The 15,129-nt window shown below is 44.1% G+C and overlaps 1 protein-coding gene across 3 annotated transcripts in view; it reads right to left on the reverse strand.

Annotated features, from left to right (window-relative positions):
- SH3GL2 (SH3 domain containing GRB2 like 2, endophilin A1) overlaps window positions 1-15,129 on the reverse strand; it is a 91,559-nt gene that overhangs the window by 52,986 nt on the left and 23,444 nt on the right. Inside the window, exon 2 of one of the 3 annotated variants that reach the window (XM_081176840.1) lies at window positions 2,306-2,470. The exons of the other annotated variants lie outside the window; for them this stretch is intronic. The gene's annotated coding sequence lies outside the window, so the exon portion shown is untranslated. The remainder of the gene's footprint in view (window positions 1-2,305; window positions 2,471-15,129) is intronic. 3 annotated transcript variants of the gene reach the window in all.

The following is a 15,129-nucleotide window of genomic DNA, read 5'->3' on the forward strand; positions in this document are numbered from 1 at the left end:
GAGTTCTATGAGGATTACAGAAGGAGAGGGGAGGTCAGACTGTGCCTTGGCCAAAGGCCTGGTGGAACAGCTCTGTCTTGCAGGCCCTGCGGAAAGATCCCACAGGGCCCTAGTCTCTTGTGACAGAGTGTTCCACCAGATCGGATCCATGGCCGAAAAAGCCCTGGCTCTGATTGAGGCCAGCCTAACTTCCCTGTGGCCCAGGATCTCCAAGATGTTTTTATTTGAAGACTGTAAGGTCCTCCATGGGACATACCAGGAGAGGCGGTCCCATAGGTACGAGCATCCTAGGCCATATAAGGCTTTAAAGGTTAGAGAAACGTTGGAGGGTATGCAATGTTATTGGTACGTTGTAAGCCACAGAGAGGATAACACTGTTTTAGATGATGGCCAATGCAATTATTAAATGAAATTAAAATACAAAAGTTCTCCATACCTCGTCCCCACATAGGCCCTGGCTTGAGCAGGTGCTAAACATAGCAAGACTGACTTTGTGTGCAGTGGAGGCAGCAACAGGCATCAATTCTGTAATCAATGCAGAAGAGTTTTTCCCAGCAAGATGCTGCTCGGTTTTGTTGGACTCAAACTCCCATCAGCCCCAGCCAGCTTGGCCAGAGGTCAAGGATGGCGAGAGCTGTGGTCCAAGACATTTGGAGGACATTATGTTGCGGAAGGCTGCTATGCAATGAGTGGCGGGCGTGCATGAGGTAAGAAGGAATAACTTTCACATGCCTTCCAGAACAGTAAGTCTACTGTACTGATCTGTTGCACCAAAACATCTGGAGCATTCTAGGCTGGGGATGTAGAGACTGGAAAGCTGCTACCTCAGAGAGCTGTATAGTCAGCATCTGCACATATCACTTGTCTTGAAAGATCTACATTGGCTCCCAGTGCATTTCTGGGCACAATTCAAAGTGTTGGGGCTGACCTTTAAAGCCCCAAACGGCCTCAGTCCAGTAGACCTGAAGGAGCGTCTCCACCCCCATCGTTCCTCCTGGACATTGAGGTCTGGCTCCAAGGGCCTTCTGGCGGTTCCCTTGCTGCGAGAAGCCAAGTTACAGGGAATCAGGCAGAGGGCCTCCTCAGTAATGGCACCAGCCCTGTGGAACGCCCTCCCAGCAGATGTCAAAGAAAAAAACAACTACCAGACTTTCAGAAGACATCTGAAGGCAGCCCTGTTTAGGGAAGCTTTTAATGTTTGACGTATTACAGTATTTTAATATTTTGTTGGAAGCCGCCCAGAGTGGCTGGAGAAACCCAGCCAGATGGGCGGGGTATAAATAATAAATTATTATTATTATTGTTGTTGTTGTTGTTGTTGTTGTACAGCAAACCCTGCCCCTTAACTTCCATGCAATGCAGAAACCATCCAGTTGTTGCAGAAATGGAGTTCGCTTCACTTCTGCCACCTAAAAACAGAGCCTTCTACCCTGCTCTGTACAGACAACAGATCTTACCCTACATTTTCCATAGAATTGTAGAATTGGAAGGGACACCTAGTCCAATGCTCTGCAACACACACAAATTGCCATATGTATGCAGTAGCAGCCATACTTTGGACATAATCTTTTTAAGGTTTGCCAGAAAGCCTGCCGGGCACCAGCCAGTGGCGTAGTGTGGGTTGTCAGCACCCGGGGCAAGGCAAGTAATTTGCGCCCCCTAACAGGTGGATTTGCGCCCCCTAACCCCCAGATGTTGCGCCCGGTGTGGCCGGCCCCCCCTGCACCCCCCACGCTACACCACTGGCACCAGCCTAAGAATTTGGGTACAGGACCCAACAGGATATAACTCTTGTTTCCCTATGTAATGCATCCTGTGCCTTATATATCCTACCATCTCCCTGATAGCCCCAATCATTAATTGTCTCATTAATTGCATCTTTAAACCACTTTACTCCAATTCATTCCAGAGTAATCCCATAAGTGTAGTGTGTAACTTGGTTCAGTTCAGTAGAAGACACCAAAGGGCTTTAATGTTTGTTTTTTACTAGAGCTGCAAAATTTAGTCAATTAAAATTAATTTAAAACCTTTTGATCAATTAAAAAAATATTGCCTCTGTTTTAAAATACAAATCCTTGCTAGTAGCATCTTAGAAGAAGCTTCTGTCTTTGGTCTCATTGACACACAAGAGGCTCGTCACATGGATCATCTATTAAAACAAATAAACTATTTTATTTGCATATATTTAACGAATGTGCATCTTTAATTGGAGAACAAATCAAATTGCAGTTAGCCACCAAGCTCATATAGTAAAAACCCGTTGCATTAAATTCATGAACAGAGATATCTCTTCCCCTCTCCTCACCTCTTTTCTGGTTGTGGTAGGAGTGTTAATATGCAGTTTTATTTGCTTGGCAGATACAACCTTCTGTTGTATAACAACATGCTGGATTTGTTGTAAATGTTAACTGTGATGCAGGTCAAGCTCCCTTTTTCATTTTGATTGTCAGTTCTATGTGGTAGCATTCATCTGTAAGATTTCATTTCATGGAAGTTAGTTCTCTGCCTACAAATCTACTTCTAGGCCTGTTATGTGTGACTGTGATCGTTTTGATCTCGGCTGACCTTTGAACTCAACCTGAATAGGTCATGTATTTATTTATTTTAACAGTCCTACTTCATTCTTACAAAGGGCACACACAACAGCTAAAATGTGGCTCTGTCAGTCACTCCCCTCTCTAGGCAGTTTACAAGGCCAATCGAGCCTGTTCAGCTTTTGAATCAAAACCAATTCCTATATATTGACACCATTTGCAGGACAAAACGGCTGTCAGCATCATACAATCCCTAAACAAGCAATAACTAAGCCCCAAAGGAAGGAGGCTTAACTTAAGCACATTGTGACCATAATACATAAAACACAGCTGTCATGCTGTGTTTAGCATGGGAATTTCACGATAAGCAGAACTGGTTTTAGCCCATTTCTTTGTACCTGCAGGAATGGGAATTTAATGAATGAGGATGCTGATTTGGGACTACCAGACTGTCTGAACCAGCAATAATACCATGGGAACCAGCAATGATACCGTGGGTGGGTCCCCAGATCCTGTCCCCACTGATGCTTCAGCTTTGTCAATCATGGTTCAACTTTGTTACTCCCCCTTCCTCAACGGTCTCTTCCAACTCCACAATTCTGTGATGGGTGTCCCACTCTGATAGCTAGCTACAGGGCAGTTATCATGCGGGGTCTGCGACACCAGAGCAGAAGTACAGGTTGCTGTTGTTTACTCGTTTACTCATGTCCGACTTTTCGTGACTCCATGGACCACAGCATGCCAGGCACTCCTGTCTTCCACTGCCTCCTGCAGTTTGGTCAAACTCATGCTGGTAGCTTCAAGAACACTGTCCAACCATCTTGTCCTCTGTTGTCCCCTTCTCCTTGTGCCCTCAATCCTTCCCAACATCAGGGTCTTTTCCAGGGAGTCTTCTCTTCTCATGAGGTGGCCAAAGTACTGGAGCCACAGCTTCAGGATCTGTCCTTCCAGTGAGCACTCAGGGCTGATTTCCTTCAGAATGGATAGGTTTGATCTTCTTGCAGACTCAAGAGTCTCCTCCAGCACCATAATTCAAAAGCATCAATTCTTCGGCAATCAGCCTTCTTTATGGTCGAGGTCTCACTTCCATACATCACTACTGGGAAAACCATGGCTTTAACTATACGGACCTTTGTCGGCAAGGTGATGTCTCTGCTTTTTAAGATGCTGTCTAGGTTTGTCATTGCTTTTCTCCCAAGAAGCAAGCATCTTTTAATTTCATGCACCATCTGTAGTGATCATGGAGCCCAAGAAAGTAATATCTCTCACTGCCTCAATTTCTTCCCCTTCTATTTTCCAGAAGTACAGGTACTATCTGTTAAATAAACTTCAGGTTTTCTGGGAAGCTACGAGTAAAGACAAAGTCAACACTACGATATGGCAGCAGTAATAACATTGGTCTCTATTCATGGATTACTTGTTCAAGCAATACCAGGATTCCATACATAGGAACACACAGGGGGAGATACATTGTTCGACCTGCACATATTCCCCTCTTACTGTTCTTTTTTTCCTGTGATTCACATCATCCTTTAGCATTTCCACAGCGCTCAAAACAGAGGCATTTAATAAACATGTTTTGGTACACTGCACCTTCCTTTATATTTAACACATTTTTCATTATGCCAACAATTAATTTGACTTTCTGCAAAGCTTCAGTGGGAATTCAATTATAGAGCATTAGAAAATTATAAAGCATAAAAGCACCCCTGTGTAATTAACTACCTTGGGGTGGGGAGACATATATTTGGACAAAAAGTATAGTGGCTATTGGAAATCAGATAGCTGAACATAGGATAAGTCAAGCTTTTCTTTCTTTGTTTTGGAAAAAAAAATATGCAAGCCACAAAATAGAGCTATGATTCTGTAAAAGTTACTTGGTAGGAGCAAATGCAAAAATGTGTTCGAATTTGTATAGATGTTGTTGATTGGATTTCCTTGTTTAAAATTAATGTTTTATTGCCGCAGTATTTCTGTCACAAGTGAATTGCCGGCAAACGTTAAAACAGGCGAGGGCCCCTGAACAGCCTCGGCCCAGTATTCCTGAAGGATCGTCTCCACCCCCATTGTTCTACCCGGACACTGAGGTCCTCCTCTGAGGGCCTTCTGGCGGTTCCCTCATTGCGAGAAGTGAGGTTACAGGGAACCAGACAGAGGGCCTTCTCAGTAGTGGCGCCCACCCTGTGGAATGCCCTCCCACCAGATGTCAAGGAAATAAACACCTATACTATTTTTAAAAGACATCTGAAGGCAGCCCCATTTAGGGAGGCTTTTAATATTTAATGCTGTATTGTTTTTAACACTCAATTGGGAGCCGCCAAGAGTGGCTGGGGGAAATTCAGCCAGATGGGCAGGGTATAATTAATAAATTATTATTATTATTATTATTATTATTATTATTATTATTATTATTATTATTGCAGTCCCCACACACAATCAAGATAGCATCACCCCCACCGGAATAGCATGTGGGAAACTCAACAGGGAGCAAAGCACAACCAGAGCTTGTACTTTCTATTGGCACCGGTATTGCAAAGCAGTCCAGATTTACAGGGTGCCAAAATGAGTGTAAATGGGATAATGATGCACAATGCAAGAAGCATTGTGCAAATTCTAGTTTAAGCACAGAAACCACTGGCTAAGAGGAACACCTCTCCCTTGCCGCATAGCCTGCAGGTTGGGCAGCAACTGTGGGAGAAGGAAGGAGGTGGCACTTTCTGGTGCTTCATTTCTGGGCTCAGGGCCAGGCTGGCTTGAGGCTCTCATGACTGCAAGTGTAGCTTAGTAGGCATTGTAAGATTTCAAGCAAGAAATCAGCCTCTATAAGGGTTGACTTGGGGTCGGGGTAGCACTGTGGTCTAAACCACAGATCAGAAGGTCGGCGGTTCGAATCCCTCCGACGGGGTGAGCTCCCGTTGCTCGGTCCCAGCTCCTGCCCACCTAGCAGTTCGAAAGCACGTCAAAGTGCAAGTAGATAAATAGGTACCGCTCCAGCGGGAAGGTAAACGGCGTTTCCGTGCGCTGCTCTGGTTCTCCAGAAGCGGCTTAGTCATGCTGGCCACATGACCCGGAAGCTGTACGCCGGCTCCCTCGGCCAGTAAAGCGAGATGAGCGCCGCAACCCCGGAGTCGGTCACGACTGGATCTAATGGTCAGCGAACCAGAGCAGTGCACGGAAACGCCGTTTACCTTCCCGCCGGAGCGGTACCTATTTATCTACTTGCACTTTGACGTGCTTTCGAACTGCTAGGTTTGCAGGAGCAGGGACCGAGCAACGGGAGCTCACCCCGTAACGGGGATTCGAACCACCGACCTTCTGATCAGCAAGTCCTAGGCTCTGTGGTTTAACCCACAGCGCCACTTGCATCCCTTCAAACAACAGGGTATAAATAATAAAATTATTATCTGTCTTGAAATTGGAGAGGGGGCTTTGTGGCTATTGAGCCAGGCTGGTTTTTCTGTGCAATTCTACTTTGGGGTATTGAACTTCTGTACATGCACACCCTCCGTTCTTTTTCTCTGTGTTAATTATATTTAGTAAAGCTCTTGCCTACTTTTACACCTAACAGCCAAAAGTGAGACTCATCCAGAGCCATCAGCAAACTTGGCCAAAAGGCTGGGACTGCTGAAAGTTGGAGGCCAACAGCTGTAGCGATCCCCCATTTCCATTTCATATACCAGGCTGATGCCTCTGAGAAAGGACTAAGCCTTTAAATATTGAAGGAACATCATTTCCCCCTCCCAATAGGACACATTAGCAGAAAATAATAAAAATAAAAGAGCTTCATTTGCAGAAGAATAGCAGGCTCTGATCTCCCAAGCGAATGTTGGACGCTGTCCATTGGCAGCTGGTGCTGATCTAATCAAGCACCATAGCAGCAGCGTATAGTTCTCTTCATGACTAACTATTCTACCCATGCTACATTCCAAAACAAACATTGCTATCACTGCTGTGCAACCGGCTGGAAAAGAGGAAAATGACCATGCAACTCTTTCTGAATTCACGTAGCTCACTAATGAACAGGTAGTTGTTATGGAACATCTCACTGGACACCATTTGAGAAGTGGAGACCAACACTAGCTAAACATAAATTACACTAGAACACATTTCTTGCTCATTAATTTTTTTAGCTGCTCCTCATACTGTCAATGGTGGTTTGACATTCTGCACAGGCTTTACCAAGCAATTCCACTTGTGACCCCTGATCCCTTGACATCCAAACACTTCTATTAAACTAATTATCAGCTGGGATCTTAAAGGTAACAAGTGAGTGAATCACCAAAGCTTCAGGGATTATTATTTTTACTAGTGGAAAATGCTAATAAGAGCTGAGTCCTACTTGATGTAACAAAGGCTGGCAGCAGAATGATTCCTTCTAAATAATTTGTGGCTCAGAGAGTAGCAGCAACGGCACAGAATAAAGTTTGGGTATCTTGAGCGGCAATGAGAATAGCACAGCTCCTGAAATGCTCCTTATACGGATGACAGTCAAATGGCGAGAGCTTAATGAAACTGTTCTATAGAGGAGACAGGAGCAAGCCATCATTTCTTGGAACTGTTTGCAACTGTTTGAAAGCTCAGCTTCGAAAAACTCTGGCAAACTACTCTAAACTCAGAAGCTCTCAGGAACATATAATGGGAACATGGACCACTGCCATTATGGTTCATTATGGAATAATGGACGGCACTGCAATGCAAACACATTCTAGTAGGTCTTCCAGGAGGTTCAAGATTCTTAGTTCCATAGCAAGTGCTCTCTAATGCCAAACTCCAGCTGTAAGAACTTCTAAAATTCTTCTTCATAAAATGCAATACTGCATTGACTTGCACCAAGGCCGGACCCAAAAACCTACCATTTGTTGAATCCCAAAATACCGCAATGTGATAAATTATATCTGAGCATGCACAAGAATTAAGAAGTGGAAGTTAGATGGTGCTCTTTCAGGGGTGTCATAACCCCTGGAGATCCCAGATCCCCTTCTCCATCTCCATGTGCAACCCACTCCTTCATAACACTTACTTTGTGGAGCAGCAGGTACCTTTCTGAAGAGGATTCCTCCAGAGGGGACATAGCAGTTGCAATATCTTCAGATGTGCCAAAAACAGTGTAGTTTTGGAAAATGTCTGGTGTGAAATTGTAATTGTAATGGGATTCAATGGCACCCAAACATACATGCTCCTCAATCTTTGGAACTTTTGTGCCAAATTTTGTGCCAGTATCTTAAGAGATGTCTGAATTCAAAGAGAACAGGTGAATGGCCAAACAACTTTCCAAAATATAGAACAGTTTGCATTCTTGTGGGAGGTTTAATAATTTAGCAATATATCTCTTATAGAAAAGGGATGCATGAAATCCTGAAACAATAAATATATAGGGCCAAACATGATATAACATTAAAATGCTTCTCTGCATTTAACATGCATCTTTGCTTTTAAACAGAGAGGGGCAGAGAGAAAACATGCCACTGCAGAAGGCCTGGAGGGGAAGTTCAACCATTTCCTCTTCTGCAGTGGTCCTGAGGAAAATCTCCTGCACACATGATGGGCTCCTTCTGTTCTGCAGGTGGATCAGTCATAGACCTCTCAGGTTCTGTATACATAACATGGCCTCCTAAGGTGGTTTCAGAGACTGTTACCGGTAATTTGGTGTGATGTAAGTCAGCAATTTCACCTTGGGGTTATTCACATAGGCAAACAGTCCTATTCTCACTTCAACTGGAGGAAATGTCCATACAACAAATGATCAAAGGATCTGTGGCATGTTAAGAGGTTGGCTTCAATCATATCCAAGTACTTCTATACTTGGGAAGTTGCTTTGTAGTCTCTCCTGTTGTCCTTTTACTGCATCTGCATCAATTCCTTCAAGTCTGTATCAGTGGCCTTTGCTTGATTAAAAATACACTCACCCTTTCGAGTCTATTGCAGTTGACATTACAACTGATAAACTCAGCTGAAGGCTGAAGAGGATATAGGTCTAGAATGCTGTCCTTTGAAGCAGAGTGTGATTCTGATCTTGGTTACATGACGAATAAATGAGATGGTGATGATGATGAGCTAGCCCTTTTAAGAGCTATGCGTGCTTTGTATACAGCACAACAAATCTAACCATCTGTGTCTCAGTTGAATTAAATAAGCATAAAGTGTGCTTTGCACACTTCTCTGGCAGTATCTTCTGTATCCAGTTAATCTTTTGCACTACTGGAGAGTTAATTCCACTGTAACTCACAGGACCAGAAAGGAAAGCATGAACTTTCAGTCATCTGCGCCCATAGTTAAGTGCAATTTTGTAAACAATTCTATACGATTCTCATTGGTAGCCTTTTTATATGTAGAGATTGCGGATCAAAAGGGAGGTTTACAGTCCTGAACCAGAAAGTATATAGAACAAGTGAGATAAAAGATTAAAATGCTCCTTCCCTTTTGACATGCAGGTTTTAAACAATGCAAATAGCATCTGGTAAGGGTGGGAATTGATGGTTATGATGCGGTGAGTGAGTTACTTTAACCATAACACGGATCCTGAGGAAAACCCTTCCTCTAAAGTTGCTATTTGCAATAAGGGGAAATCCCCCATTGCACCCAGTAGGGAATTCGTTTCATTGCCAAAAGCAGCTTCAGAGAATATGCAAACCCAATTTCCATCTCATGCCATGGGGCAGCTTAACCTCATCTACTTGAGTCTGGGAGCCTGAAATAAAGAAGCCTTGGAGAGGTGGGCAGGCCCACAAATTATGCTGCAAAATATACAGCTGGAATTTACTCCATAAATTATCAGCGAGTGAGAGAAAAAGCAAAACTTGCATTGTTCCACAAGTCAAACACATTACCTAAAACATCACCTGTTTCAAAAGCGAATGGTCAAACATTAAGATGGAGAAATTGAAACCACAGCGTTCTGGCTCCTCTCCTTCCTCATTTTAAAGGTTTGTCTTTTGCTATTAAGCTTTCTTCATAAATCATATGAATGTGGACAAAATCGTATTGAATGTGTGCATGCAGTATACATTTTCCAAGTTTAATATATCTGACAATATGGCAACGTAAATGCAGCATTTCAATGAATGACAATAGCTTTCTAATCATTTCATGCTACTAAGATTAAGCACAGGAAGAGATGGCTGCAAGCGTTTAAGAGGCAGCCACGGACTTAAATGGATGCGATTGAGGTTGAGGAGCTTGAAAACTCTGACCTGTTTCTGACCTTTAGATCTTTACGCTGAGCTACCAGTTCACTATGTATCAGAGGTCATAATACTGCATTTAGGAACAGACAACGCACGCAGTTGGAAGCCAGCTTGTGCAAACAGAAACAAAATAAACCATATGTATTTTCAGGAAAATACATTTCGCTTGCAAGCTTCCTAGCGGTGGAAATTGTTTTAAAAGGGAAACAGAATCTGACTGACTCTTTCAAGTTTCTACCAAGACTCCTCTTCCCTCACTGAGAAAAGAACTGCACGTTTGAACATTCCATTTCTGAAAAATGTTTTGCAAAATCTACATGGAAAGAAAATTAGCATCATGAGCAACATGTGAACCCACTAAATTGCTTCCTGGTTATCATGTACTGTTACATATTGTCTGCTTTTATTTTTGACATTGGAGCATTTACTGCTTAGGGGCTACCTTCAGTTAAGAAAAGCAAGTTGTAAATATATATATATTTAAAAAATGAAATTAAAATTGACCCTTAAATCCCTAGGGTTTACCTACATGTATATTTTAAGAGCTCTTAATCTATCTCCTGCCTGGATAATCATGTCAGGTCACCGGAGTCGGGAACTAGGAGATGGGAAATGCCAGCAGTCAAGAACATGGAGCCAGAACCACAGAGTACAGCAGAGCAAGCCAGAAATCAGGACAGAATGCAGGAATGCGTCAAGAGTTCAGAAATTCCTTCTCAGGTGGATCAAATACTGAACTCTGGGGGCTCAGCTACATTAGTTTTTTTTAAACAAAAACAAAAACACAATTTAAATTGTGCCATAAGGTGCCATAGGAAGGCACTGGACATAGTAAAAGATCCATTGCATCCTGGTCACTGTCTCTTCGAGCTCTTGCCGTCGGGACAGAGATACAGGACAATGAAGACAAGAACGAGTTGTCTTAAGAACAGCTTCTTCTCCAGAGCGATCTCGGCCCTGAATGGGAAGCCCGGACTTTTAAAGTCATCTAATCTCCCTTGCTGTATTATACTGTATTGTTTAATTAGTGTTTTTATGGAGCAGTCAAGTAATTTCGTTCTCCCCGAAGGGGGCAATGACAATAAAGATATTATTATTATTATTATTATTATTATTATTATTATTATTAAATGTGTTATAAAACTGTGACACCAGATGGCACTGTGGAGTTTCGTCTTTGGGCAACATGATTTCCCATGATGAGGTTTACAACGTCTTTTCCTGAAAGGGTTTTTTGATGCATCTAGATCCAGCCGCAGTGCACCATGTAAGTGCAGGGCTTGACGGATAGACTGTTTTTAGACTTGGATTTTATAAATATTAAGCAAAAGGTACACAGACTGACTCTTATGGCCAACTTTTATAGAATGTGTGCATCACGTGAAGTCCTTATGCAACTGAAATTAACTAAAATAACGGCAACTAATTAGCCGCAGAGCTGCTAGAATGCTTTCCAAATTGAGTGAGAACAGTCTGTCATATTTCATTGATTTTGTGACCCATTTTCCTGGGTTTCTCATAGATCACATACACAGTGACACTGTTTTATTTATACCCTCTGGAAGGTTGGTGTATCTTAATTATTTATAGAAGGGCAAACCGAGCGAGCAGCTCATGCGTTCTCTTCAAGCCTTTTCCTCTTCCCCAGCAACCCGACTCAAGACAGACAATATCTTCTTACACAGCAATGCCTTATTTTTCTTCCTAGACAGCTTTATAAACAAGACGAGTCAGCCCACGATTTACCTCAAACAGCTTTCCTGCTGGCATTTTGAAATCATCGTGATTATGACTTTTAAAAAGAGCCAGGTGGTTCTATTTCCTCCCAATCCCACAGCATCTTCCTGGCGTGTCCCCAGAAAAGTGTGCCAGGTAGCGCCATTTCCATGGGTGTGTTCTAGGAAATATAGCATAGCTGAGGCCAGCAAGGGCACAAAATGGGAGCGAATCCCCTCACCCACCTCTTACAATCAGCAAAGCTAAGACAGCTGCAAACGGCCAAGAAAGATGGGGTTAAAATTTCCACCCAGATCCTCCTGACAGCCCTATAAATCTGGGGAAAGCCAGAGAGTCAGAAAGAACAGGCAGTCTTTTGGGGCTGATGTGATGCTGCTGCTACAGGTGAATGGAAGATATACAAAGAGACCCTGGAGAGTGCAAGGACCGAGGAGGAGGAGAATGTTGACAGAATAGGTCTGATACTGTGCCGTATGCAAGACTTCTCCTCCTCACAGAGGGGAGGTGTTGTGAGTGGGAACCAGTCCCACGTCAGCAGGGAGGCATAGTCGGCCCCCTGCATCACTGTCCTGGCTGCTGCACCCCGCCCATCAGGCCAGCCAATAGTAGGGCTGGTCTGTGGGCAGGGTTGAGCTGCATTCAAGCGGACGCCACAGCCTCGTGTCTTCACTCTGCTGCCCAGTACCTTCAGATCACCTGCCCGCCCTCCCCTAGGTCATAATTCTTGCCTTTTGACCTTGCTATGTGTCAGGGAACTGACATCGGAGGGAGAGGCGAAGGGGAGGCTCCCAGATGATGCTGGCGAAGGACCCAGCAGCAGGGGGAGAAACAGCTCAGTAGAGGGGGAAGCCAATCAGCGCAACACCAGGAATAAAGGGGGGCAGACGGGGGAATTGGAGAGAGGGCTCCAGGACTCTTCACTGGACATCAGTGAGGAGAGCCCAGGTCCTCCGCTACCCACGCCTTCCCTGCGCAGAAGACTCCCGCGCAGTGAGAGGAGGAGGAGACTGGGTGTCAAACAACTTTTATGCTGGAAGAGGTTCAAGAAACGCCCACTGACGGATTCTGCCAGTGACTGAGGCAGCCACGATGAGAAGGGGCTGCGCAGTCAGAAAGGTTTAACAAGGCAAATTAACTGAGAAAGGCACCAGTTTACGCACGAGTAACTCATACCTATTACACTATGGAACAGGGTTGGTTGCCCTGGTTGATCAGGGGGCCTGGTAGGAATTTTTATCCATTTGGCAAATTGGCACAAGCCTCTTGGTTTTTCGCCTACCTCGTAACAAATCGTCACAACTTTTCAGGTATTGGTGGTTAGGCATTGGAATATCTGTCGTGTGTTGGAGGGCAGGTGGTGGCCATCACCTACTCCTCCCCTTGTTGGGTATTCCATTAAAGGAATCTGGAGGTCGTGGATCCTGTCCGATGCCCTGATGGCGGCTAGAGCCCCAGTGACATCAGGGGAAGCTTCCAGTTGTATTTGTATCAACAAGCTCCTCCCACTGGGTGTTAACCTTCAAATGACTCCCCGCTGCACAGGGTGGGGTCATATGTTGATTGTTGATCCAATGCATAAGCCAATACCTCTCACATGCTGTAATCAATAAAGTTGTGGCCTTATTTAGCCCATTAACCTAAAATACATGTGTCTTGTGTCTTATTTATCCTAAGCAGGTGGAGGGTCCTTGACTCACAACTGCCTTGCTGAAACTTCTGGTTTCCAAACCTTAAGACAATGTAGTGTATCACTGTGCATCAGCATGTATACACACAAGAAAGAAGAAAACGGTCCCTTGGTTCCTCAGTAGAATCTAGATCTGCAAAACAGGGACAGATAAGCTCTCGCTGTAATCTGTTCTGCAGGTTTAAGGGCTATTGGAGAAGAAAGGAAGAGTGATGTGGAACTTCCAAGTTTACGCTCCCTGTGTAGCTTTGACCACTCTGTATTTGAGCATGCATAGCTCTATGAGCAGCAACAAATGGCCACGGCTGCGGAATTGGCGTAGGCATAATGTTGGTAGCATCTTGGGACTCTACACAGGTGCACAAGTTGTGCGCAGCTGATGCACATGCATCACACACCTCCCAGATGTAGAGAGGCTCCTGAATCCATCTGCTGTCACTCCCTTCTCTCCATCGCATCTGACTCTCTGCTATTCCTTCATCTCAAGCAGCACATGCAAGTTCACAAAAGCGGCATTTTTCATCTGCAGCTCAAATACTGTCCCAGGCGGCTTATTCATGCAACTGGACCAGAATAGCAAACTTTAGGCCCAGGATAGGCAAAGAGAAAATTATAAACCTATCACCTTTGAACATTCAGGCATGTGGAAGTCTCATGTAATACCAGGAGAAGGTGAACCTGCGTAACTTATTCCTAATATGGATCATGCACATGCTCCCAATTTCTAATGTACGTGTAGGGAATACTATTAGCTCGTTTTTCTTCAAACTTTTTCTTAGTCAGATAGTCTTACTAGAATGTTTCAGATTCTCTAAATTCATACAAGTGAGCTGTTCATGGTCGTTCCTACTGCCATTACTTTAGAATGGCATAGAAACAGAATGGGATAAAGAAACAATAGACGGCCTTCATTTTGGAAAATAAATTCTGCTTTCAGCCAACCAGGATAGAAAGCTGACTTATACCATGGCCCCATTTAAAAGAAAAACAACACTTATCCATTGGGTATAGAAACATAGAAGCAATCCTGTGCTGTATACATGGTTTTGCAATGCTGATGCAGAATAGAATTTATTTTTGAAGAAGAAGAAGAAAAAAGCCAGGCATTTTACTGATAATACCTCAGAAAGAACAAGGCATCAATGTTTCAATGCCATTTATCTCAGTTGTCAAGCAAGGAGAGGTTAGAGATTGCACACAAGCTGTTTTTTTAATGTTCAGATTAACACTGCCTTGGGATAATCTGAACAAAGGGTTTCACAGTGAGTTTGCAGCAAGATGGTAACTGGCACCACTAAAACAAAAGAAGTTGTCTTTAAAAACCTCACTTTTTAGCCGAGAACCCTCTCTCACTGCCAGCGAGCTTTGTATGTGTCAGAAAACAAACTTGAGATCTTCCCACCCACAGGATCTCAATTGTGCCAGGATTCAGCTTCCAATTCTTGCCTCCCTTTCAGCCCACCACTTCATCCAGGCACTGGGCTCAGAACCGGCACGTACCTCAATTGGCACAGAGAGATGTCGTCAGCATACTGATGACGCCTTGCTCCAAATCCCCAACTGGCCCCAATGGCTTCAATGTAGCTGTTGAACAGCACTGGAACCTTCCTGAATCTCACAGTCAAAAAGCCATGGGGTTGACCAAGCATTGCCAAATGCTCTGGTTCCCTGAAGATAGGAGCAGAACCACAGCAACACAGGGCCTGCAACTCCCATGCCACTGACCCACTCCAGGAGAAAGCCATGATCAACGGTATCAAAACAGAATCAGCACACTCACTCTTTCCCTCTCCCAATAAAAGCTATACATCAGGACTAAAGCCAGTGTGGTGTAGTGGTTAAGAGTGGTAGTCACGTAATCTGGGAAACCAGATTCGTGTCTCCGCTCCTCCACATGCAGCTGCTGGGTGACCTTGGGCCAGTCACACTTCTCTGAAGTCTCTCAGCCCACTCACCTCACAGAGTGTTTGTTGTGGGGGAGGAAGGG

The sequence above is a fragment of the Podarcis bocagei genome (genome assembly GCF_964188305.1).
Source record: "Podarcis bocagei genome assembly, chromosome: 17".
Lineage (NCBI taxonomy): Eukaryota > Metazoa > Chordata > Lepidosauria > Squamata > Lacertidae > Podarcis > Podarcis bocagei.